At 38.1% G+C, this 25,371-nt stretch overlaps 1 protein-coding gene across 2 annotated transcripts in view; it reads right to left on the bottom strand.

Moving 5' to 3' along the window:
* Positions 1 to 25,371, bottom strand: part of SPIDR (scaffold protein involved in DNA repair) — a 479,623-nt gene that overhangs the window by 92,854 nt on the left and 361,398 nt on the right. The gene's annotated exons all lie outside the window — the stretch shown is intronic.

Raw genomic sequence — 25,371 nt, 5'->3', positions numbered from 1 at the left:
TTTTTATCCTTAGATCTTTGATCCACTTGGAATTTACCCTGGTGTGGGATAAGGGACACAGATCCCATTTTATTTTAATTTTTCCAGATGACTCATCTATTGTCCTTACGCCACTTATTGATTAATCTTTTCCCAGTTTTCTGAAATACTTGTATTATTTACAGAATTCCTACATATATCTGGGATTTTCTTTTTCTGTTCCATTGGTTTATCTATTACATGAAGGGAGAAAAACCCTTTAATTTTAAAAAGTGGCTTTCATTAAGCAAAGGGAAAAAAAGGTAGACAAATCAAAAAACAGACTCTTAACTATAGAGAACAAACTGATGGTTAATAGAGAGGAGGTGGGGGTGGGGGAAATAGGTAAAGGGGATTAAGAATACACGTACACGTATCTTGTTGATCACTGAGTAAAATATGGGATTGTTGAATCACGATACTGTGAAATGAATGTTAACTACATTAGAATTCAAAAATTAAAAAAAAATTAAAAAAGAAGTGGCTTTCATGAATTTCTGCTTCTAATAGCCAGATGTTACCCATCTTATGTGTTTTTGTGAAAAATAAAGGAATTAACTCCCACCTGGGAGTTATTTCCCACCTGACTCTCATGTTCTGGTCTCTCTTCCACTACAAGTTCAAAACCAATTTATTTTTTTCAGCTCAGTGTTTAATGGCACCTCTATTTCAAGAAAGCCATGCTGAACTCTAGACTCCCACTGTTGAGCCTCCCAAGTGCCCACCACCTCAGTTAACTGACAACCACCAAACCAGTAACCTCACGGTCATCCTCTTTCCCTCTATCACCCCACACCCAGTCATCAGCAAATAACATGCACTCCATCTTTAAAACAGATCCCAACCTTTCAGTTGTCAACACCCCCTCACCAGCACTCTGGTCCAGCCACCAGTCCCACCTGTCTGATTTGCTGACACAGCCTCCTAACTTGTTTCCTGTTCCTACTCTTGTGCCTCAACATTCCATTTGATCTAGAGCAGCCAGAGCAATCTTTCCAAAGTACAGATCAGATCACATCAATCCAATCCCATACTTAAAACCTTAAAGTTTCCTCATCACACTTGGCATCAAGCTGCCTGCCTCCCCTCTGTACTCATCTTCTGTCATGGAGCCCGACCGTGAGATCATACATAGACCTGAACCAGAATCAAGGGTTGGGCGCTCAACCGACTAAGCCTCCCAGGTGCCCCCAGCTTGTCTCGACACATTTGTTAATATATGGAATATCTATGCACACTAAGATTTGCTTATTTCAAAAAAATTCTTAAAGTGCACCTCAACTGTGCATAACCACTTTTAGCATCTATTAATTAAATTTCCCTTTTAAATCGCAGCTCAATAGCTGTAGTCTACAGCATAAGAGTTTATAGTTTTAACACTTGTTACTAAGTAAGGTATCCAGTAATTTTGGGACTTTGAAATCTTTTAAAAAGACAGAACACTAAGTTAAAAGATAGAAATCTAGTCTTGCATATTCTGCATTCCGTAGCTACTGGCATTCTAAAATGAAATTTTAAGACTGTGGAGATTTGCTGTTTTCCTATTCTTCTTTCAGGTATTTTTATTGCTCTCTTCCTAGTGAGCTCTTTCTAACTCTTTTGGTGGATATGAACGATTCCAGTTGCCTTCTATGGGGCTCCCTAAACTCCAGAGACTGGGAAGCAAACTCTTCGTGTCTGGGGTTCCCCTGTGGCTGAAGTCCCCAGTGTGACTGAGGGCCTGTCAATCAAAGTCAGAAGTGATACCAAGTCCGAGCACCCGATTCTGCCACTTGTGCCAGCAAGCCTAACAGTGACAAAGCTCTCAGGGATTGACGAATTGCTTTGGAGGGTCAAAGGCAAGAATGTGGCATCTGGCTTGCTGATTCAGCTTGTAGCTCACACAGAGTGGCTCTAGAGTGGGAAGCGGTAGTGAGAGTTTTCTGATAATACAGCCGCCTACTGTTAGCAGTGGCTCTGGAACTGGTACAGAAGCGAAGCACCAGGTACCAGGTTGTAGAAGAGACCGCAGCTCCCACGGTGGCCTGGTTCTTCAGTGTTGCTCTGACAGTATTTCTTAAAAATCCAGTATCATCTGTTTCTTTAGTTTCCCCAATGATTCTACACGGCTTCTGAATCCTTCAATAAATATCTTTCTGTTGAGTTGGATATAGTAGACTTCTTTGTCACTGAGCCTGACTGATTTTCTCTGATATGCACATTCTACTGAAAAGTGGAATTGGGGGGTGAGGGAACTCTATATATTCTTCTCTGGTAAATCATCAACAACTGAGAAGGCAAGAACAAAATCAGAAACAAAATAAACTTGGTGTTCACTTTTGTAGAAATAGTGTATCTCTTTGAGAGGCAGGTGAAATCAGAAATGAACGATTTCACTTATCTAGCCGAGAAAGCAGACACCTAATTAATTTTTTGGACGTGGGCCTCTTACTATATAATTTTGATGGCTTGCAAGAAAAAATCTGCAAGAAAACATTATTTAAAATGTGTATCAAGAATTAAAGAATTTCTACATGGGAATCCATCCTGAAAAAAATGCCAAAATGAGTGACACACACAAAAAAGGAAGAGTACACTCAGATAATTCTATGTTTCTATTTATTGTTTAGTACAGTTTTGATTAGGCAACCACAACTAAAATGCTCCTCAGCTAAGGATCCCACATTTTCATAAAAACAATTTCTGATGTTAAAAATGCTCTCAGTATTTGATAGCCAGTAGCTAAGAATACCTAGTTCCTACCTGACCAAACAATATTTTAAGAAGTATTTAAGAATGCACATTCTTCCGATACCACAGTCACAGATCATAGAAACTATAGCATCTAGGCACCAGAGACTCATAAACAAATGGTAAACCATTCAGGGGAGACTTCTTTCAAATAGGGACTTTTCGTGCAGATGACCTCCTGAAATGATTTAGAGCATGTGATAATGCTGCCATGTAAGGAAGACTAACAGAGATGAAGGAGAAGAGAGGCCCCCTGGGGATCAGGAATGGCACAGTCACTGAGGCTCACAGACAGAAGTTCTTATACAAGCTCCTCCCAAAATGCTTCATGATGACAGTAAATGGTAAAAGTGCCATTTATGGTTGTGGTGATACCGAAAACTATCTGAGCGACAGGAAAGAAATAATAAATGAGTACAATAATTTTCAAAAGCTCTATCTATAGAACAATTTTGAGTGAAAGATCTTTTCCTTGGGCTATAGACAATCCGTCCCAGTAGTCAGAGCTACATATCAAACGTTCCAAAACAGAGCATTCCTACTTCCAAAGTCTCTATCTGGCCATGATTACTGAAGCTAGTATCAATTCTATAATGCTTTAAAATGAACTTGTACTTAAGCCATTCTTCAACAAAAGGAACCTGAACTCCTTGGAGAAATGGTTGATTCTTGGACTGAGACAGGAAATGTACAAGATGAGCCTGAGTATCCTGTGGTGCCAGGAAGTAAGAAAGTACTCATAACAAAGCTGAGAACTCACAAGGACAGGGCTAAGGCAAAGAGACAAGAGAGTAGACGGAAAGGGGTTCAGTGGCAAAAGATGGAAGTTTGAGCAACAAAATAAATCAAATAGTATTGAAACATCACCCAAATTACAAAATAAATATCACAAGTCCATACTGATAAAAGTAGTTAAAAAAGTGGGGGAGAAGAATTCCAAACAATCATTCTACTACATGGAGGGGGATCAGAAACCTTCCCTTCTTAGGTGTGGGCTACACATAGTGACTTCCTTCCAAAGACCTCATGATGGAAAGGGCACAAAAGTGTAACTTTACAGTGGAGAAACCTGACAAGAATACCTCAGCTAAGTGATCAAGGCCAATATCAACAATTATTAATGTTGACAGTATATGCCATTGACATGGTGTGATAAAAACGTCACTTTACCTCTGTGATCTTCCTCCAAGAACCCCAGTGTAATCATGAGTAATAAACCAGATAAATATCAATCAAGGGGATTCTAGAGAATACTTGACCAGTGCTCCTCACAACTATCAAGGTCATCAAACAACAAGAGAAGTCTAAGAAACTGTCACAGCCAAGAGGAGCCTCAGGAGACTGATGACTGATGACTACATGTAATGTACTATTCTGGGCAGGACCCTGGGACAATGAATAATAAATAAAACAATAGGTAAAAACCTAAAAAATGTGAAAAAAGCAAGGATTTCAGATGATTAAAAAAAGCACATTGACATATGTTCAAAAACTAGTCCAGGTCTGTGTCAGACATTAGCCCTAAAGCTGAGGCTTCTGGTAGACATTTGGTGATCAGTACACTGGGAAGGGATAATTCTATCATATTCCAGTTTTATTGAGATATAATTGATATTCAACACTGTATTAGTTAAAAGTGTACAGCATAATGGGATAATATTTTTCTTGACTGGCATGACTATTTTACTATTTTGTCACTAATATGTTTCCAAACTGCTACAATTTCAGATTCAATCTTATTTCTTTATTTTACTTTATTTTTATTTTATTTTTTATTTTTTTAATCTTTATGTATTTTTGAGAGAGAGAAAGACAGGGCGTGAGCGGGGGAGGGGCAGAGAGAGAGAGAGAGAGGGAGAGACAGAATCTGAAGCAGGCTCCAGGCTCTGAGCTGTCAGCACAGAGCCTGACACGGAGCTCGAACTCACGGACTGCAAGATCGTGACCTGGGCCGAAGTTGGATGCTCAACTGACTGAGCCACCCAGGCGCCCCTTATTTCTTTTTTAAAAATGTTTATTTATTTATTTTGTGAGAGAGACAGAGAAAGAGAATTCCCAAGCAAGCTTTGCGCTGACTGCATGGAGGCTTCTTGTGATCCTCTCTCTCCCTCTCTCTCTGCCCCTCCCCTGCTTGTGCTCTCTCTCAAAATAAATAAATTAATTAAAAAAAAAAAAAAAGAGTTGGATGCTTTATCGACTGAGCCACCCCAATCTTATTTCTTAGTACAGCATTCATCAATTCCTTAGAAAGCATTTCTGGCTAAATTTCTCTACACAGAGGGAAATCATTCCCTTTGTGGGTGGGTTTTCTTGCCCAAGGCAGCACAGACCGCCACCAACTATGCCTGATTTTTACCCACTGGGAAGTAGGTGAGCATGTTAGCTTCCTATTCCCTCCCAGAGGTCAAGGCAGCTTGGCCCAAACAACTTCTTCTTAAAGGTAATCTGTTTTTTTATTTGATGCTTGCTTATAGTTCTTCCACAGTTCTTTTACCTGGGAATAGAGCAAACCTCAGGGTCCTACTCTCAGCTAACATGTTACCTGATGATATACTGTATATGCTTTCTGGGTCAAGGTGTTCAAACTTTTATAGCCAGAAATATAAGACATTCACAGGAAACTTTAGTTATCCTCATGGATGATAAAACTTTTCCTCTAGCTGTTTGCTACTTCGTTATTCTATTTCTGTGGGACTGACGAACTACAGCAGAAATCAGAAGCAGTGATCTAGTTGACAAATGTTTTGTGAACGTAAGTCAGTGAATGTTGCATAGACTAGGTGGTACCCGCACAGGTCCTGGGCCAGGTGAGCACAGTTCCTTTGGGCTGGTCAAGCCCGGGCCCAGCAGTCAGGCTATCCTCTGGCTCAGGCTAGGGAATGATGCTCAAGGAGAAATAGTGTCTTTAATGAATATTTTTGCTGATTTCAGGGTACATAAAGAGTGCAGGTTTTCCCCTTAGGGACACAGTGAGTCAGAATATGAAGTCTTCTGTCTCACTTTTCTATTTGAAAAAAAAATTCTTTTCTCTTTGCTTTTAAGAGCTGCATCTGGGATCTAGATGAGAATCTAGACTAGACTTGAGATTATTTTTAACTTAAGTTCACTATGCTTTTTTCAAATCATACTATTGTGCCATGTACCCTGAATATGTCTCATACATATTAAGTGATAGTAATGATGAATGCAGTTAGTCAAAAGACACTCTCTGTCTCCTTCCCCTCTCTTTTCAACCACATTTAGTGAGTGTCTGCCATGCACCAGGCCCTGCTTCCTAGGCTAGGGATGCAAACCTCAATGAGACAAATTTCTTATACTGATGAAGTTTGTAGTCTTGGGAGATCTACAGAAAGATAAACTCAGATTTTATTCTAAAGTAGCTCATATGATATGCCCCAAGTGGGGAAAAGTAAAAAAATACCAAAAATTCCAAAACTTTTAGTTTAAAATTCAACACACAGACATGAATCAGAATGGTTAAATGAAAAAATACTGAAAAAAAAAAACCAAAAAAACAAAAAAACCCCACCAAAACACCAAATACTGTTCAGGATGCAGAGCAACTGGGTCACTCATACTTTGCTGCTGGGAATGTAAACTGGTCCTCCCACTCTGGAAACATTTTGGCAGTTTCTTACTAAACTAAACGTGTAACTACCCCATGAGTCAGCAACTGCACTTTTGGGCCTTTATCCCAGAGAAACGAAAACTCAGGTTCACACAGAAACCTGTACAGGAATGTTCATAGTCACTTTAATCAGTCCAGCTGTCTTCCAACAGTGGAATGTTAAATCAGACTGTAGTAGGTCTATACCATGGAGCACTACTCAGCAAAAGACAAAAACAAAAACAAATCATTGATACTTGCAGCAACTTGGATGAATCTCTAGGGAATTATGCTGGGTGAAAAAAAGCCAATACCAAAAGGTTATGTACTGTATATTTATATAGCACTTATACAATACTCTTGAAAGGAGAAAATTAGAGAAATGGAGAACAAGCTTAGTGGTGGCCAGAAGGGTAGGGTATGAGGAAGTACACTGGGAGGAAGGTGGGACAAGAGGGAAGTGGATGTGGTTATAAACAGGCAACAGGAGAGAGCATTGTAGTATTGAAGACGTTTAGTGTCTCAATTGTGGTGGCCCATACATGCACTTATACATGTAATAAAACTGCATAAAACTAAACATACAAGCACACATACAAGACAAGTACATTATATCAATGTAATATACTGGTTGTGACATCGTACTATAGTTTCACAAAATGTTAACTACAGGGGAAACGAGGTAAAGGAAGCATGGGGTCTCTCTGTATTATTTCTTACAACTATATGTGACTCTACAACTATCTCAATAAAAACTCTAATTTAAAAAAGACAAAAATGGACTTCAAGTTGTATTACAAAGCTGTAATCATCAAGACAGTATGGCACTGGCACAAAAAAAGACACTGAGATCAATGGAACAGATAGAGGACCCAGAAATGGACTCACAAACCTATGGCCAACTAATCTTTGACAAAGCAGGAAAGAATATCCAATGGAATAAAGACAGTCTCTTCAGCATGTGGTGCTGGGAAAACTGGACAGCGACCTGCAGAAAAATGAACCTGGACCACTTTCTTATACCATACACAAAAATAAACTCAAAACGGATGAAAGACATAAATGTAACACAGGAAGCCATCAAAAGCCCCGAGGAGAAAGTAGGCAAACACCTCTTTGACCTTGGCTGCAGCAACTTTTTACTCAACACGTCTCTGGAAGCAAGGGAAACAAAAGCAAAAATGAACTACTGGGACCTCATCAAAATAAAAAGCTTCTGCACAGTGAAGGAAACAATCAGCAAAACTAAAAGGTAACCAACGGAATGGGAGAAGATATTTGCAAATGACATATCAGATAAAGGGTTAGTATGCAAAATCTATAAAGAACTTATCAAACTCAACACCCAAAAAACAATCCAGTGAAGAAATGGGCAAAAGACATGAATAGACACTTCTCCAAAGAAGACATCCAGATGGTCAATCGACACATGAAAAAATGCTCATCACTCATCATCAGGGAAATACAAATCAAAACCACACTGAGATACCACCTCACACCCGTCAGAATAGCTAACATTAATAACTCAGGCAACAACAGATGTTGGTGAGGAACATGTGGAGAAAGAGGATCTCTTTTGCACTCCTGGTGGGAAATGCAAACTGGTGCAGCCACTCTGGAAAACAGTATGGAGGTTCCTCAAAAAATTAAAAATAGAACTACCCTATGACCCAGCATTTGCTGGTCAATCCCTTGGTATTGATCCAAGGGATACAGGTATGGTGTTTCGAAGGGGCACATGCACCCCAATGTTTATAGCAGCATTATGAACAATAGCCAAAGGATGGAAAGAGCCCAAATGTCCATCAATGGATGAATGGATAAAGAAGATGTGGTCTATATATACAATGGAGCATTACTCGGCAATCAAAAAGAATGAAATCTTGCCATCTGCAACTATGTGGATGGAACTAGAGGATATTATGCTAAGTGAAATCAGCCAGAGAAAGACAAAAATCATATGACTTCACTCATATGAGGGCTTTAAGAGACAAAACAGATGAACATAAGGGAAGGGAAGCACAAATAATATAAAAACAGGGACGGAGACAAAACATAAGAGAGTCTTAAATATGGAGAATAAACAGAGGGTTACTGGAGGGGTTCTGGGAGGCAGGGAATGGGCTCAATGGGTAGGGGCATTAAGAAATATACTCCTGAAATCATTGTTGCACTACATGCTAACTAACTTGGATGTAAATTAAAAAAATAAATAAAACGTTAAAAAAATAAAAAATAAAATAAATATTTAATATGTTAGTGACAGTTTTCAAATTTATTGATTTAAGTCTCTCAACAATAAAATTGATCACATTCTTTCAAAAAATAAAAATAAAAATAATAAAAAAGACAAAAACACCAAAAATAACACAGCGTTAAAACTTTACTGAACACCTCTATAGCTTTCACTACCAAAACATGCCTGTGGGCTCTGCGTCAGGCAATAATTAAAATTACTATTGTTTCCATCATACACACATCTACCAACAAGACACAAGAAATAGTGAGATTCAAAGTGAGCATCTGTCCAAGTAGTATCTTTCTATCACAACTTTGATTTGGTAATAAAGCAGGTTTAAGCATCTATAATATTTATAGAGACTTAGAACCCAAGATGCTTATTCACAAAGGACATGTTGGAACCTTTCCAGTCATGTCCCTCCGTGGTATTATGTGAGCTGCTTTCATTTACGGCTCAGGACAGTCTAGGCAATGTGTCCACGTGTCTGAGGTAGAATGTGGACATGTGGACTCATCTCTTCCAGTTTTGACCCAAGTGGTAACACTTTACTCTTAAAATATATGAGTAATAGTGCCATGCAGTGATATCTGACAAGAAGGGATTTCCTTCCATCTTTTTCTTTTTTTACTTTTCCTCTTTACTTCACATTTGAAATCTACTTTTCCACATCTTTATACCTGTTTTGTTTTTTAAATTATCACTTCCATGTCTAACCTTACAAAGAAAAAAAACCAAACTTTCTACATCATCTCATGCACAATAGGTAGCACGGCATGAAGGCTTAACAACAGCAAGTAGTAACACTTGGCCCTATTGGTTCTGTTATCATTCCTTTCCCAACGAAAAACCATCTGAGTCCTTTAACTGCTACTCACACAGCTACGAAAAGCAAGAGGTGTGACACTGAAATGTTCAGTAACGTTTACTTTTTTTCTTCATCAAGCGGTCTGAGCAACATTCTGATTGAAAAGATGACTTTGGTTCAAAAATATGTTTTGGGGGAGGGGCACCTGGGTGGGTCAGTTGGTTAAGTGTCTGACTCTTGATTTCAACTCGGGTCATGATCTCATGGTTTGTGGTTAGAGCCCTGTGTTGGGCTCTGTGCTGGCAGTGTAGAGCTTGCCTCGGATTCTCTCTCCCTCTTTCTCTCTCTGCCCCTCCCCCACTCTCTCTCTCTCAAAAAAAAAATGTTTTAGGGGAGCAAGGCTGACTCAGTAGAGCATGTGACTCTTGATCTCAGAGTCATGAGTTCAAGTCCTGTGTTGGGCATGGAGCTTAAAAAAATAAAAATAAATAAAAATGTTTTAGACATCATAAGACAGTGTTATTCATATTAATTTTTCCAAACACAGACTGACTGTGACTACAGACTGACTGACTGTTTCAGACACCTGTTTCAACATCCGGGTTCTTTACAAGTGGAGCTGACAGTAAATTACTTGTATTTCAAATAAAAAGTCATAACTTTTGTTTTTTCTATTACCTGTACCAGTGCAGGTTTCCATTCTAGTGAAAAAGAATAACCATTCTTATGCTCTAGCCAGTGGTTCTATATGATCACTGTTCTAGTGAGCTACAGAATGTGAAACAACTTAGCTGCTATATTTATAAAATCAAATTACTCTATGCCCTTATTTGCTTTAAAGGCTCAAAGTTGGGGCGCCTGGGTGTCTCAGTTGGTTGGGTGTCCAACTTCAGCTCAAGTCATGATCTCACGGTCCATGAGTTTGAGCCCCGTGTCGGGCTCTGTGCTGACAGCTCGGAGCCTGAAGCCTGCTTCAGATTCTGTGTCTCCCTCTCTCTGACCCTCCCTCGTTCATGCTCTGTCTCTCTCTGTCTCAAAAATAAACATTAAAAAAAAAAAATTAAAAAAAAAAGGCTCAAAGTCAAATGGACCTGGTTTTGAGTTCTACCTTAGCCTGAGACGAGACTTCAGCCTCTTGCCCTTTCAGCAGACTGAGCAAGGGGTACACTCACACGCACATCTCCAACTTGCTAGCCTTTTCCATTAGTGCAGTGCAGAGTGCTACCAGCAGGTACTACATGGATAGTTTATGTGCTTTCTTTCATTAGTTCCTCAACAAACAAAGAAAAACACAAGTACTTGGCATATCGTAAATTTCCAACCAAGTTATCTTCTCCCCACCCAGTACATAGTCAAATTGAAATGTTGCATAGAATGAATGAAGACAATTATAGTTTGCTGACATTGTTTGGGCTAGGAACAAAATGTTTCATGACCTGAACTTAAAAGAAGTAGTATAAAAAAGCCTAGAAGAGGGGTGGCTGGTTGGCTCAGCTTGGTCATGAATTTGAGCCCCACACTGGGTACAGAGATTACTTAAATAAATAAATAATTTTCAAAAGAGACTAAAAGAAGGGTGCCTGGGTGACTCAGCTGGTTAAGTATCGGACTCTTGGTTTTGGCTCAGGTTATGATCTTGCAGTTTCGTGAGTTGGAGCCCCACATTGGGCGTTGAGCTGACAGTGCAGAGCCTGCTTGGGATTCACAGTCTCCCTCTCTCTCTGCCCGTCTCCCGCTCATGCTGTCTTTGTCTCTCTCAAAATAAGTAAATAAATTAAAATAAATAAACAGAAGATAACATACAAAATGATTATACATATGGTGGAATTAGAACAATTTTTCTATTTGTGCAAAATTTGAAACTTTCTATAGTGTCACTATATTGCTTTTATCATTTAAGGTTACACTAAAAATATTAATGGACCAGGCTGTCACTTGCATGGTCTTATTACTTCATGCACAAACAGTGAAAGAGTGCAGTGTTGAGCAATGCCGTTTGTATTTTGAGTGTTGCCAAGCCTAGTCTATGCTTGGGTACTATGTGTTAACTCAAATTTCAGAGCAGGCAAAACTTTGTCGTTTGTTTGAAAAAGATGGTATGGTAGTTCGACTGGGTATTTCACTATCAGTAGAGTCAATCACATTACAGGACATGTCAAAATGGAATTAAAATGTAAATAGCTGTTATGGTATGTAATGAAAAAAGTTGTGAAAAAACATTTCCTAACCCCCTGCCATTTTTCTAAAAATAGTCCATTCCAAAGGGTTTAACTCAAAATATGTTCCATTTGGGTGTTGGGGAGGGGGATGTGTGTGCAGAATTCTCTTTTACATCTGTGACTCCTGCAAAAATATCTGGCAGTACATTCAGTTCTGTGTCTTAAAACCTCACAGGGCCAATTTAAAAATAATATTATAAATGCTCATGGTTATCATCACTTAACTAATCTAAAGCAATAAAACTGTTGGCCCTTTAGTCTTCTCATATCATCCCAAGGTAACGGCTGAATGGTGGCCTCTGGTCTCATTATTAAGACTTAGTTTGTCACAGAGTAAATTTCATATAAACCAAGGAGCTGTATTTCACTGGCTTTCCAGAAAATAAGCTACAAGTATCAATGAAAACTGCGTTTTGATTCTCTGAATTTTTGATGAATTGTGAACTCTGAAAAATCAAACAAAAATTATTTGTCAATTCTTCATTCCTTTTTTTTATTAAAAAAATTTTTTTTTACATTTATTTATTTTTGAGAGATAGACAGAGTGTGAACAGGAGAGGGGGAGAGAGAGAGGGAGACACAGAATCTGAAGCAGGCTCCAGGCTCTGAGCTGTCAGCACAGAGCCCATATGGGGCTCGAACCCATGAACCGTGATATCATGACCTGAGCCGAAGTCGGAGGCTTAACCGACTGAGCCACCCAGACGCCCCTATTCTTCATTCCTTTTATGTACTCTAAGCAAATAAAATCTAAGTCTATTTTCGAGACACAAATTTCCTTTTTCACCATTTGCCTGATATATTTATTGTGATGATTTGTGAATCCAGTATTCTTCTGTGCTACTTTTTACTCTAAAAATATGCAGTCATAGTTATGTGCTTTTAAAATTAATTAACTAATTCATGAAGTATGCAATATTAGGAGGTAAGACCTAAGTGATTATAAACAAACGCCTACATTTTGATTTTAAGAGCTGCTTGTAAATTAATCCTAATACAGGTTTTTCTTAAAATCTGTTGTTATAACTAAGTTCAAAGCCTTAAATCAAAGACTGTGTCCTTCATTCTCCCAGTATTACCAGGCCCTGGGGCAGTCGAGGTTCTGGTCTGGAGTCTGCCCCAGGGAGGAGCAGAGACTTGGGCTCATACTTACCCTCTACCACCCAGGACCTACATGAGCTTCAGCAGTTTGAGTGCTGGGAAATTTTGGCACTCTCACTGGGGTGCGCCTTGGTCTCTTTATGGCTCCCTCCCTTCCTATGGAGCCCCTCATTCCTCCTGCCTCCCCCTTCCCTGAGGATGCCTGGGGTTGGTCACATTTTCGCTCTTACTAGTCTGTAGGTCTCCCTTTAAGGTCTCATTTCAGACTACGGCACTGTGTCTTCCTTCCACTGGTTACAGTTTTCTGTTTTTTCACTCCGAAGTGCTAATAAATGGACTTGATCTATACTCCACAGGAATAAGAACCACATAGGCCACACAGGTTCACCCAAGTGCAGGGGGTTACAGGTCAAGTGACATTTGCTGAATAAGAAATTAGTCATCTTTTCTGTAGAACACTTAGCCCATACGTACCTCTCAAGTTTGGATATGTGAGCCATGATGACACGTGTAGGTAACTAAGAGAAGCTACATTTCCTCTCAAGTTCTACCCCTCTGGAAAGATCAGGTCTACACTCATCAGAAGGCAGCTCCAAATTGCCCTTGGTAAGTATACTGTTACATGTACAATCAATAATGATATTCCACAGCAATCTAAAGCCCACAAAGCACTTTACACATCTCTTCAACACTATAAAACAATGTGTAAATGTGTAATAAAAATATTGTTCTCTCTGCTTAATAGTGAGAAAACTAAAGCTCAGAAGCAGTAATTAAGCTGCCCCATGTCATAAGACCATGTGGAGTACCAGAGCTGGCACTGGAATTTAGGGACTTTAAATACAAATGCTATTCTTTCCCACCCATCTCTATTGCTTTTCTCAGGATGTACATTAAAATGCTTTCATCCATATTTTTATACTATTTACACTTTTTCATCATGTGCTTTCCATTTGCCCTGGTGTGTTCGTTCTCTCACTTGCAAACCAGAAGTCCCAGCATAACAGTTGTGATTTTTACCTTACTTTGGTTCACAAATTTGGTATACCCTCTGTATCATTTTGTAGTTCAACATATTTGAGAGACAAAGTATGCAGAGAAATCCCAATGTTTCTAAATGTCACATAATTTTACCACATGGGACAGTAGCTATTTTATCTGAAAATTAATACATTAAGTCCTGTAATTTTACACATTCTTTTCTGTATGTAGTTCAAAAACACACAAGCATATACTTGTACCTTCAAGTATTATTTTGATGTGTAGGGTGGGAAGTTGAAACTGTAGTAAACAGTGGCTGAAAATTCTCTTACCCTTCAAAGGAAATACAAGACATAAAAAAATTATCCATTTGTATAGGTCATGGGCTGGCAAACTATGACCTATGGGACAAATACTGCCTGTCACCTATCTCTGTAGATAAAATTTTATTGGAACACTGCAATGTTCATCTGTTTACATATTGTGTGTCTATGGCTGCTTTCACACTACAATAGCTGAGTTGAGTAACAGAAACTGTGGTATGGCCTACCAAGCCTAAAATACTGTGTTTGCCAACTCTTGGTCTACATAAATGAAAAAAAAAAAATTAAGACCTACTGTGTGGCAGGCATCTCATCTTTGTTATCTCATTTAATTTCCTAAACAATCCTGTGAGTTAGGTGATAGCTGAGTACCTATTATCAGAATAACACATGTAATTACTAAATCTCTAATACGGTCATACTCTCTTCTGGGGAGAAAGAAAGTGGAAGGAGAGAGGGGAAGAATCAAGGACAATTTCTTCTTAGGAGACCTATTCAGGCTGGGATCCTATGAGAGGTGGCTGTATCTCTTCAAACAGCTGCTCGCTTAAAGAATCTTAGCCCTCAGGGCGCCTGGGTGGCTCAGTCAGTTGAGTGGCTGAGTTGAGGTCATTATCTCATGGTTCATGGGTTCAAGCCCCATGTTGGGCTCTGTGCTGACAGCTTGGAGCCTGGAGCCTGCTTCAGATTCTGTATCTCCCTCTATCTCTGCCCCTCCCCAGCTTGCGCTGTCTCTCTCTCTCTCTCAAAAATAAACGTTAAAAAAAAAAAAAATCTTAGCCTTCATATTTTCATGACTTAATCATTCAGTGCTTTTCAAAGGCCTAAGCTCATTTTTGCATATAAATTAAGTTTAAAAGGAGGATATATTTTCTACTTTCTAATGAGACTGATCTAGGAAGTAGCTGAGCTCCACAGATTCTTGGCCAGTATTAGAATACTGGCTAAATTGGTTTTTACTTTAATCCCCAAACAAGGTACACATGAATTCAAATAAACACTGTCCATTCAAATGTTTTCCATTTCCCATTTCCATATCTCTAGATAGAAATGAATATATAATTAATAAATATAATGTAAATAATATATATTCATTTCTATTTTATTTCTACATTTCTATATTTAACTTTTTAGAAATCATTTAAATAGAAATATATATAGACAGACATATATATTTTTTCACTGCTATCTAGCTATTAATGATTCCTAAAAAGTTAAATTTTGCCTTTAGTCAAAGTTCAACTTGTGAAAAGCTAAAGCAATATGAACAGTTCTATTTAACTTATTCAGAAATGGTTGGGTAAATTATTTTCCACCCCCTATAGGATGATGATTCCTTGTTGTGACTAGAGGAAAAACAACTTCTCCACCCAATTTTTAAGATGCTGATGGGAAAACATTCTAGCTCTCTTCAAAAGTGTCATCCAAGGAAGCAAAATCTGTGAAGGATGGCTAGTTTAATAGGGAAAGCTATCTATATTTTTGAGTTCCTTGTTTGTTTTCAAGGATGGACCTTAGGGAGTTCCTGTATTTTAACAGAGCCATTCTAAATCACATCCCATGACAGACTGAGTGAGTTCATGTAAACACAGTCAGTGGTATCATGAGTAACAAAATCTGTTTCCATCAGAAGCCCTTTATCCTGCGTAAGAGACCTGTACACTAATAGGCGGCCCAGGCTAACATTAACCAGCTACAGCTGGTTCAATGCTATAAAAAGAACTAATGAAAACACAAACACTAAATCTCTACTCCACTTCAGCCAGGACGTCAAGCCTGCACAAAGACAACCCTTTCCAAATATTCTCTGTGAATGAACTGGCTGGGCCTGGTTTTCTGAAGTTGTTTACTGAACAGTGTGTGCAAGGACTCACTGAGCACTGAGGTGGGGGAGGGCAGGAATCCCATGATCTATTAGTGCAAAAAGCCAACTTTCCAGATGATCTTGGATTTAGTTCTATAATAAACAGGGGGCAGAGAAAATTTTCAACAGCAGGGCTAAAGTACTTTGAGCAATTTCTTAAACACACACACACACACAAATATACACTTTGAATACTTAGATTTTTGTTATGAAAATGTATCATTAAAGCTGAGATAAACTGATGCCTTATCAGATATTCTAAATTCTTAAGTAAATGTAAATAACTTCTTATTAAGTGAGTTACTTTCCAAGAGGAAGCAATCTTTTGATGAAGAAATTATCACTATTTTAATTCTTTATACAAGCTAAAAGGTCCAGACTTTTAGTGCAAGAAGGGATCATGGTGATTTTCTCCCGTCTTGTCATCTCACAAAGGGATCATCTGGGGCTCCAAGGATCCTTAGCCCGCCTGCCTTAGACCACACTGCTTGGTGGCATAAAAAACCTGGATATCCTGGCACCCCAAACTGTTTCTCTATTCCATCTTGTGCTAGATGTGGCTAAATGAACATAGCCAAGAATAAAATGAACAGAGAGCCTGGCTTACTTCATAAAATCATGGGTTTTGACCTGAGTCTTTTAATGTATGAGGTTATTTGCAACGTCAACTGAAAATTTAGGGAGTTTCCTTGGCACTTCTTCACGGTCTTGAATAGGCTGAAAGTGTTATTCAATAAACTATTCTGCTGGATAAAAGAGTTTTTGCCTTGGATGTGCAGGGCTGATGCGTGTGCCAGAGGCATTAATCTGCAGTGCGGATGCTAATTCATATGTCATCACCATCCCTCCCCAGAACTCCAGTCCTGTACTTCCATCTGCCTGTGTGACGTCCCACTAGGGTGTCCTGTCATCACCTCCATTTGTACATTCTGCTGAGGCACCCACATGCAGATTAATGTCAGACACCGAACCACAGATCCAGGAAGCTCAGAGAACACCAAGCAGGATAAATGCCAAAAAGCCCACCAAAACCCAAAAAACAAAACCCTGAAACCCTGCACCTCTCCATATTATTCCCAAATCACAGCAAATGAAGATAAGGAAAAAATCCTTAAAAGAGCCAGAGGGGGTAAAAAATAAATAAATAAAAAATAAAGATTAAAAAAAACTTTACTTATCGATGAACACAGCTAAGAATTATACCTAATGTCTACCTGAGAAACTGCTCGAGCAAGAAGAGAGTTAAATGAAATATTTACAGTGTTGAGAGGAAAAAACCCACCATCCTAGAATTCTGTACTCCGTAAAATTATCCTTCACGAGTGAAGGAGAAATAAGACTTTCTCAAACAAAGAAAAACTGGAGTAATTTGTAGCCAGTAGACCCACCCTGTAAGAAATGGTAAAACAGGTTCTTCAGAAAGAAGGAATATAGGTGGGAAACTTGGATCCTTAAGGAAACGAAGGAACACCAAGAAAGAAATAAGTTAAAAAAATTATGTTAATTCTTAATTAATCTAACAGATAACAGTGTATTCAAAATAATTACAGCAACAATGTATTCAATTATATATGTTTTTATATATATATATATATATATCACATGTATATGTATATATATGCTCATGCATGCTTATAGATAAGTGAAGTGAATGACAGCAAAGAAGGAATTAGGATTATTTTCTTATGAGGTACTCACACTATCTGTGAAGTGCTCAGAGTTATTTGATAGTAGACTTGTATTTGTTGTAAATGTATACTGCAAATTCTTGGGCTATCACTAAAAAATTTTTTTCAATTAAAGAAAAGAAGTATAACTGGCATGCTAAGAGAAAAAAAGGGAATCATATAAAATGCTCAAATAAAACTACAAAACAGAAAAAAACAATGGATATACTAGATATTAATCCAACTATCACTAATCACTCTGAATGTCAATGGTCTAAGTGCACTAATTAAAAGACAGATTATGAGAGTAGATCAAAAGACATGACCCGACTATAAAAAGAACCCACTTTAGGGGCACCTGGATGGCTCGGTGGGTTAAGCATCTGATACTTGGTTTTGGCTCAGGTCATGATCTCACGGTTTCTTGGGTTCAAGCCCCACATCAGGCTCCTGCTGGAGGCATGAAGCCTGCTTGGAATTCTCTGTCTCCCTCTTTCTCTGCCCTTCCCCCACTCATGCTGTCTCTGTCTCTCAAAATAAATAAATAAGTAAATAAACAAACAAATAAATAAATAAATACTTAAAAAAAAAAGAAACGTACCCACTCAAAAAAATTTTTTTTTAACGTTTATTCTTTTTTGAGAGACAGAGACAGAGCACGAGTAGGGGAGGGGCAGAGAGAGAGGGAGACACAGAATCCGATGCAGGCTCCAGGCTGAGCTGTCAGCAGAGCCTGATGCCGGGCTCGAACTCACAAACCGCAAGATCATGACCTGATCCAAAGTCGGACACTTAACTGACTGAGCCACCCAGGCGCCCCAAGAACCCACTTTAAATATAAAGACACGTATATAAGACAAGACAGACCACAGACCGGGCTATAAAACACATTGTAACAAATTTAAAAGAATAGAAACTATGCAGTGTTTGCTCTCAGTGGAATTAAACTACAATTTGGTAACAGATAACTTGAAAATCCAAAAATACACGGAGCTTAAAGAACAAACTTCTTTTTAAAAAAATTTTTTTTAAATGTGTATTTATTTTTGAGAGAGACAGAGTGCGAGCAGGGGAGGGGCAGAGACAGGGGAAGACACAGAATCCGAAGCAGGCTCCAGGCTCTGAGCTGTCAGCACAGAGCCCCACGCGGGACTCACGAACCATGAGATCATGACCTGAGCCGAAATCAGATGCTTAACTGACTGAGCCGCCCAGGCACCTCAAGAACAAACTTCTAAATAACACATGGGTCATAGAAGAAATCCCAAGAGAAATTAAAAAATATTTTTAAATAAATGAAAATGGAAACACAACTTACCAAAATATGTGGGATGCTGCCAAAACAGTACCTAGAGGAAATTTATGTCATTGAATGCATTCGTTAGAAAAAAAGAGTAATATAAAATCTAAGTTTCTACCTCAACAAATTAGAAAAAGAGCACACTAAATACAAAGTAAGCAGAAGAAAGAAAATAATGCAGATGGGAGCAGAAATCAGTGAAATAAAAAACAAACAATAGAGCAAAATCAATGAAAACAAAAACTGATCCTTTGAAAAGATCAATAAAGTTGATAAGCCTCTAGCCAGGTTAACTAAGGAAAAAAAGAGAGGACACAAATTACTAGCATCAGAAATGAGAGAGGGGATATCATTACAGATCCCAAGGAAATTAAAAGGGCACTAAAGGAATACTGTGAACAACTCTATGCCACAAATTTAATAACCTAGATAAAAAAGACCGATTTCTTGAAACATACAATCTGCCAAAACTCATACAAGGAGAAACAGATAATCTGAATGGGCCTGTATGTATAAAAGAAACTGAATAAATAATTCATAATCTTTCAAAACAGAAAGCATTCAGGCTCAGCTGGGTTCACTGGTGAATCTGATCAAACATTTAAGGCAGATATTATACCAATTCTCTATAATCTCTTTCAGAGGACAGAAGCAGGGAGAACACTTCCTATCTCATTCTGTGAGGTCAGCATTACCCTAATACCAAAACTGGACAAAGATATTACAAGAAAGAAAAACTACAAACCAATATATTTCTCTAAGACAGATACAAAAACTCCCATCAAAATATTAGCAAATCATATCCAACAATGTAGAGCAGGAGTTAAATACCATGATCCCACCAAGTGGGATTTTGCCCCAGTTATGCAAGACTAGTTCAACATTTGAAAATCAATTAACGCAATCCATTACATCAAGGGACTAAAAAAAGAAAAATGTGATCATATCAATAGATGCAGAATTAGCATTTGACAAAATCTATCACCCATTCATGATAAAAATTCTCCGTAAAGTAGGAAGAGTTGAGTTTTCTCAACTTAATAAAAGGGTATCTACAAAAAACCTATAGCTAACATCATACTCAATGGTGAGAAACTAGAAGCTTTCCCACTAAGATCAAGTACAAGGCAAGGACTCCCCCTGTCACCACTCCTTTTTAACATTTTACTGGAAGTTCTTGCTAATGAAATAATGAAAAAAAAAAAAAAAAAAAAAAAAAAAAAAAAAAAAAGGAAGGAAGGAAGAAAGAAAGAAAAAAAAGAAAAGGAAATAAAACTGCCTTTGTTTATAGATGATGTGATCATCTATGTAGAAAATCTGAATCAACAAAAAGACACCTGGAATTAAGAAGTCATTATAGCAAGCTTGCAGGATGGATACAAGGTTAATATACAAACATTAATTGCTTTCCTATACACCTACAGCAAACAAGTGTAATTTAAAATTAAAAACATTATACCATTTACATTAGCACCCCCCTCAAATGAAAATACCTAGTTGTAATTGTAACTAATTATGCACAAATATACATGAGAAAAACTACAAATCTGTGATGAATGAAATCAAAGAACAATAAATGGAAATTTATTCTACATTCATGGGTAGGGAAATTCAATATTGTCAAGATATCATTTCTTCACAACCTGATCTATAGATTCAAAGCAATCCCAATAAAAGCCCAACAAGTTATTTTATGGATACTGACAACGTGATTCTAAAGTTTGTATATAAAGGCAAAAGACTTAGAACAGCCAACACAATATTGAAGAACAACAAAGTTGGAGGACTGACAGTAGCCAACTTCAAGACTTTATAATATAAAGATACAGTAATCAACACAGTGTGGAACTGGTGAAAGAACAAATAGATAAATAGAACAGAATGGACAGCTGAGAAACAGACCCCCTATAAACATAGTTAACTTCTCTTTCACAAAGGAACAAAGGCAATACAATGGAGCAGACAGTCTTTACAACAAATGATGCTTGAACAACTGAACATCTACATGCAAAAACAGAATCTAAAAACAGACCTTAAATCCTTCACAAAAATTAACTTAAAATGGATCCAGATCTAAATGCAAAATGCAAAACTATAAAACCCTTAGAAGATAACATAGAAGAAAACCTAGATGATCTTGGGTTCAGTGATGTCTTTTTAGATACAACACCAAATAAATGATCCATGAAAGATATAATTTATAAGCTGGACTTAATTAAAATAAAAAACTTCTGACCTGTGAAAAACAATTTATGAAGAAAATGTGAAGACAAGCCACAGACTATAAGAAAATATGTGTAAAAGATACATCTGACAAAGTAGTCATATACAAAATTTACAAAGAACTCTTACAAACTCAACAATAAGAACAAAAACAACCTGATTAAAATATGGGCCAAAGACCTTAACAGACACCTCACAGGATAAACACACACACACACAGATGGCAAATAAGCGTATGAAAAGATGCTTCACATCATATGTCATGAAGAAAATACAAATTATAACAGAGATAAGAGGAACCACAAAAGACCCTGAATACCCAAAGCAATCCCAAAAAAGAAAAACAAAACTGGAGGTATCATGATTGTGAATTTCAAGCTATATTACAAAGCTGTAGTCATCAAGACAGTATGGTACTGGCACAAACACAGACACATAGATCAATGGAACAGAATAGAAAACCCAGAAATGGACCCACAACTATATGGTTAACTCATTTTCAACAAAGCAGGAAAGAATATCCAATGGAAAAAAAGACCATCTCTTCAACAAATGGTGTTGGGAAAACTGGATGGTGATATGTGGAAGAATGAAGCTGGACCAGTTTCTTATACCATACAGAAAAATAAATTCAAAATGGATGAAAGACCTAGATGTGAGGCAGAAAACCATTAAAAGCCTAGAGGAGAACACAGGCAGCAACCTCTTTGACCTCAGCAGGAGCAAGTTCTTACGTCGCCAAAGGCAAGGGAAACACAAGCAAACATGAACTACTGGGACTTCATTTAGATAAAAAGCTTCTGTACAGTGAAGGAAACAATCAACAAAACTAAAAGGTAGCCTATGGAATGGGAGAAGATATTTGCAAATGGCATACCTAGGAAAGGGTTAGTATCCAAAATCTATAAAGAACTTCCAAACTCAACATCCAAAAAACAAACAATTCAGTTAAGAAATGGGCTGAAGACATGGGTAGACACTTTTCCAAAGAAGACATCCAGACACCTAACAAACACATGAAATGATGCTCTACATCACCCATTATCAAGGAAATACAAATCAAAACCATGATGAGATACCACCTCACACCTGTAAGAATGGCTAAACTTAACAACACAAGAAACAGGTGTTGTGAGGATGCAGAGAAAGGGGAACCCTCTTGCACTGTGGGTGGGAATGCAAACTGGTGCAGTCACTTTGGGGAACAGTATGGAGGTTCCTCAAAAAACTAAAAATAGAACTACCCTATGACCCAGCAATTGCACTATTAGATACTTAACCAAAGGATACAAAAATACAGACTCGAAGGGGTATATACCTCTCCAGAGTTTAGAGAAGAATTATCAACAACAGCCAAACTATAGAGATAGCCCAAATGTCCATCGACTGATGGATGGATAAAGAAGATGTGGTGTGTACGCACACACACAGACACACACACACACACACACACATTTATTTATTATGGAATATTTCACTCAGCCATCAAAAAGACTGAAATCTTGTCATTTGCAATGATGTGGATGGAGCTAGAATGTATTATGCTAAGCGAATAAGTCAATCAGAGAAAGACAAATACCATATGATTTCATGCGTATGTAGAATTTAAGAAACAAAACACGAGGGGTGCCTGGGTGGCTCAGTTAGTTAAGTGTCTTGACTTCAGCTCAGGTCATTATCTTGTGGCTCTGTGGGATCAAGCCACATGTGGGACTCTGTGCTGACAGCTCAGAGCCTGGAGCTTGCTTTGGATTCTGTGTCTTCCTCTCTTCTCTGTCCCTCCCTCACTCTCTCTCTCTCTCTCAAAAATAAACATGAAACAAAATAAAAAAAAAAAAGAAAACATGAACATATGGGAAGGGGGGAGAAGAGGAGAGAGGGAAACAAACCACAAAAGACTCTTTTAAGGATTGAGAACAAACTGAGGGGTGATGGAGGGACATGGGAGGAAGACGGGCTGGATGGGTGATGAAGATTAAGGAGGGCACTTGTGATGAGCACTGAGTGTTGAATGTCAGCGATGAATCACTGAATTCTATTCCTGAAACAATAATGCACTGTATGTTAAATAACTAAAATTTAGATAAAACCCCCAAACAAAAATAAAATAAAATATAAAATAAAATAAAATAAAATAAAATAAAATAAAATAAAATAAAATGAAATCAGACACCACTATACACTATTAGAATGGCTAAAATCAGGAACACTGACAAACCTAACGCTAGTGAGGGTGTGCAGCAACAGGAGGTCTCATTCATCGCTGGTGGGAATGTAAAATAGTACGGTTACTTTTCAAAAAATATTTTTCTATTAAACATAACATTGCTGTTACAGTAGGACGTTTTACTCCATTGTGTAAGAACTTACTGTAGTCTATGCACACATATTTCACCCGTCTAGGTGGTGTCAGATGATTGATTCAGTTTGGATGATGTTTTTCTTTGTATGTGGTATAACGTATGTTTATTTGAATATTATTATTATTATTTTATTTTAGAGAGAGGGAGAGTACAAGTGGGGGAGAGGGGCAGGGAGAGAGAGTGAATCTTAAGCAGACACCATGCTCAATGCAGAGCCTGATGCAGAGCTTGATCCCACAACCCTGGGATCCCCCAGTACAGCTACTTTGGAAAACAGTTTGGCAGTTTCTTAAAAACAATTTTTTTAAATGTTTATTTATTTTTGAGAGACAGAGAGAGACAGAGCATGAATAGGGGAGGGGTAGAGAGAGAGAGGAAAACACAGAATCCAAAGCAGGCTCCAGGCTCTGAGCCATCTGCACAGAGCCCAACACGGGGCTCACACCCATGAGCTGTGAGATCATGACCTGAGCCGAAGTTGGATGTTTAACCGACTGAGCCACCCAGGTGCTCCCAGTTTGGCAGTTTCTTGTAAACCTACCCTGACCATAAGATCTGGCAGTCACACTGCTTGATATTTATCTAAATGAGGTAAAAATTTATGTCTACACTAAAACCTACAAATATTTATAGCAGTTTTATTCATAATTACTGAGACTTGGAAGCAATCATGATATCCTTCAGTAGGTAAATGAGTAAAGTAAACAAACTGTAGTATATCCAGACAATGGAATATAATGAAGCACTAAAAAGAAATGAGCTATCAAGCTATGAAAAGTCACGGAAGAAACTTAAATGCCTGTGACTAAGTGAAAGAAGCCAATCTGAAAAGGCCACACCATGGAGATGGTTAAAAGACTGGTGGGTAGGGCAGGGGACACGAACAGGCAGAGTATAGAGGACTCTCAGCAGTGATAATACTCTGCATAATATTATAATGATGCATATTGGTCATTATATGTCCCTCTAATCTCATAGAATATAAAATACCAGTGGCGAACCCTAATGTAAGGTATGAACTCTGAGTGATTATGATGCATCAGTGAGAGTTAATCCTTGGTTAAAAAAAAAAAAAAGTACCATTCTGGCAAGTAATGTTAGTAAGAAGGTATATGAGATACCTCTGTACTTTCCCCTCAATTTTGCTGTAAACCTAAAGCTGCTCTAAAACAATAATTCTTAAAAAAGAAAGTGGGGAGGAATAACATAATTGTCAGATGTTAGAATCAGGATGAAAACATGAACTGATTCATGGGCGGAATCTCCAAAAACAAAATTTAACAGAGATAAGGTGCTCCAACAGTAACTCCAAAGGCAAGTATAGAGACACTCACCAGCAACTTCAGAGGCTTTAATACAGGGGAAGAAGTAGGATTATAATGAGAACCATGTATCATGTGTGTAATATGCAGCATAGTTAGGGCCATCATGCATAAAAGCAAACAGATTCTACATGACCCAAAGAAGAAGTGTCGGTTTCGAGGGTCAGAAGAGCCAGGAAAAGAGATGTAGCCTCAAGACAGGAGAGAAATTTCTCGGAGTGAGAACTGTACATGCGATGAGTGGACTGTGTCAGAGTCTGGTGTCTGGCACCCGACGAGTTCAATCCTCTGCTGCAGCCGAGACTCAACTATCAAACCAGTAACTTGCAACCGGTATCTCAGGGCCAATCTAACTCCAAGATTCCATGATTCTGTAACATTTTTATTAAAAGACATTTAAACCCAGAACACCACATTAAACCAAACCAAGGCTGAAAAATCCTACCACCTGGAAACAAATATTCAGAGGTTCATTGTGTTGAGCTGTACCTTACAGGACATAAAGTTGACTCCAGGACTAAGAATAATTGAAAGTGAGGTTCCGCTATCAACAAAACTTAAAGCTGGCAATCGACTTCTGTTTTAGATCATTTATTATGAGAGTTT

This window comes from Panthera leo, chromosome F2 (genome assembly GCF_018350215.1).
Source record: "Panthera leo isolate Ple1 chromosome F2, P.leo_Ple1_pat1.1, whole genome shotgun sequence".
NCBI classification, from domain to species: Eukaryota; Metazoa; Chordata; class Mammalia; order Carnivora; family Felidae; genus Panthera; species Panthera leo.
Note: the sequence above shows the minus strand (reverse complement) of the source record. Positions and strands in the feature narration are given on the sequence as shown.